We start from the raw sequence: 3153 nt of genomic DNA on the forward strand, positions 1-3153 counted from the left end.
ATGGACTTCTCATTTGAGAAATATTAGATGAAGTTTATTATAAAGCTAATATTTGACAATTTTTAAAAGAAGAGAATATGTCCAACAAAGAAGCCATAACAAATAACAGCAAAAGTAGGTACACTGAATCATTTTGGAATTAGTTTTTCTGCTTGGGAAGATTACTATTGACTTTGTAGTTCTTTTTGGGGAAAGTTAATGTCATATTTGCACTTTTGTTTATTGGTTGTGAGGCTTGGACTCTGATTCTGGGCAATGTCCCTCAGCTCTTCAGCTCCAGTTGAGTGCTTTATCACTTTAGCTACAGCACCACTTCCGAGTTTCTGTTGGTTAATTGAATATAAGAGTCTCGTGGACTTTGCTGACCAGGCTGGCTTTGATCTACAATCCTCTTGTCTCAGCCTCCTGAGTAGTTAGGATTACAGGCGTGAACCACCAGCACCCGGCTCATATTTGCATTTATGTGCACTTAATGACACTATGTAGACAAAGAATGGAAATTTGAATCAAATGATGTGACATTGCAGGTTTTCAGAAAAATTGAGGTAGCAATAAATATGTCCTCCTTTTCCATGTTGTTACATTAATGACTCATGAGTTATGGGGCTCTTACATTAGCATCCTCTGCTGTCTGTGAATGTGGACTTAGTATCAATAATTGTTAATAGAGAAATAGAGAAAGACAGATTTTTAGAAAGCAAAGATGATCCGGTATGAAAAAACAACATAGAAATAGATACAACTTATCCCACAGAGATTAAGAACTAGCTTAAGAGATTAGAATGCTAAAGGCAATGAGGAATAAGCATAGTTGATAACTAGTTCTTCAATAACCAAAACTGGTTCCCTAGAACAGTTTCCGGTATAATTATTTATTATTATCATTTATTTCTTCCATCTGGAGTTATTTCTTCACTTCTGTCAAAACTATTAATTATCCTGTGCTTTTTGGTGCCATAACTGAACAAAAAGTTTTCCAAATCTCACTTAGACTATCCTCATTGTTATTAGCAGTGACCACTCAGAAGCCTGGAATCTTTGAATTTCCAGGATTAATCCTCACCCTATATCTAAGCACATTCCTAACATTAATTGTCGTGACCTATTAGCAAACCTTTTTTTGTTTTGTTTTCAACACAGTATTCTAATATAGGTAAAGTATATGAATTAAGGACGATTGTTAGACATAGTTGGGAAGAACATTTATATATTTCAAGTATACTTTCTTTATTTGTCATTTACTAGCTAAATGACTTTTTTTGCCAGTCCTGGGACTTGAACTCAGGACCATGGAACTGTCCCGGAGCTTTTCAGTTTTTTTGCTCAAGTCTAGCACTCTACAACTTGAGGCGCATCACCACTTCTTTTTCTGTTTATGTGGTACTGAGTAATTGAACCCAGGGTTTCATGCATGATAAGCAATCTCTGCCATGAAGCCACATTTTCATAGCCTTAAATGACTTTCTTAAGATGGCATTACTTTTTCATTCCATTATTTTAATTTAGACTGGATGGTAGAAAAGGAAGTGGAAACCAATACTAAGTCCAGTAAGGTTGACATTCCTATCACATCACTAAGGAAGTACAGTGTTAAGAACTACAGGACTCATAAGGCTGTTTCATGTAACATTATTATGGGGGGGGGGAAACATTTAACAGTCATCTCCGATATCCAAAACATACTGCTTCACTTTCAAGGTCAAGAGCCAAACGATTTGTTTTTCCTCTTCCCCTCCACAAATTATGCCGACATCAAATACAGTGAAAGCAGGGGTTATACTGTGGACGAGGGACATACAAAACAACAAAGAAATAATCAATAATCTTATAAATGTGTTAGAAACAATGGCATGAAAGTAAAAAAAAACATTTGAATACATATCTTAGGGTTCATTTCCCTAACATCAACTTATCTGGACTTTTCTGCTTGACTCAGACAAATACTAGTTGTTGCATATAAGGGAAACCATATAAGGGAAACCTGTTTCTTTGAGCCTGGCTTACTTCACTTAATATAATTTTTTTCCAATTCTTTCCATTTCCTAACAAGTGCCATTCTTTCTGATAGAGGCATAGAATTCCATTGTGCATATATACCACATTTTCTTGATGTTAGGTGAATGAACCCCAAGATAAGTATTTAAATGTTTTTTTTCCTTTCACACAATTGTTTCTAACATATTTATAAGGTGATTTCTGTGTTGCTTTGTATGTCGCTCCCCCACAGCATAACCCCTGTTTTCACTGTATTTTATGTTGGTATAATTTGTGAAGGGGAAGGGCAAAATCAAATCGTTTATCTAGGGATACAGCTGGGCCCTTTGCAACAATGAGATGTACAAGTCGTTATGTGGAAAATGAACTTTACCACTTTGGTGTGGGGCGGTGGGAAGGATTGGGTGGGGGGCTGGGGGAAGATGGGAAGGGATGGGAAGGGGAAACAAAGAAGGAGGCTACAATGCTTGATAAGAAATATACTCATTATCTTGTCCATGTCATTGTAACCCCTCTGTACAGTATTTTCACAATAAAAAAATAAAAAAAGAGTCAAATATCTCAGCCTTTTATTGATTGAGTGTGATTCCAAGGAAGGAAGAAGGAGGATGTGGAAGTTGATGGTGGGAAAATATGTATATTGGCTCCCTGTCCACATTTTTTGCATTTTTAAAAAGTGCTACTGATGAATTCGCACATAAATATAGTTGACTATGCTATCGGCACAAGATGCAGATAAATGAAGATATTTCTTCTGGTGGATAGTCACATATATTAGCAAAATCCAGTTCTGGAAACAAAAGAGACTAGGTAAGAAAGTACAAAGTATTGTTCCTAGCAAAAAAAAAATGTAATATTGAAATGATTACTCCAGATTTCTTTGATATTTTACGCTGTCTCAGTATCAAAATGTTCTCTAATTCTAGTAATATCCAAGCATAAAAGACATAATTTGAAGATATCAGTAGTTTTAGAAACAAAGGTACATAATACCTCCCTTCCTGCAAAGACATGTGATGGCAAGTATGATTGATTGTATTATAGTTCTCTTCTTTTTCTTCTTTATCTCAAGTGTTGAATACCTTGGCATATTATACTGTCCTGCATCAGCTTCCTGTAGGTGAGATTTACCTCTACTCTGCAATGTCAAGATGGGTC

The sequence above is a fragment of the Dipodomys spectabilis genome, unplaced genomic scaffold (genome assembly GCF_019054845.1).
Source record: "Dipodomys spectabilis isolate Male_0828 unplaced genomic scaffold, ASM1905484v1 ptg000355l, whole genome shotgun sequence".
In the NCBI taxonomy this organism is placed as follows: Eukaryota; Metazoa; Chordata; class Mammalia; order Rodentia; family Heteromyidae; genus Dipodomys; species Dipodomys spectabilis.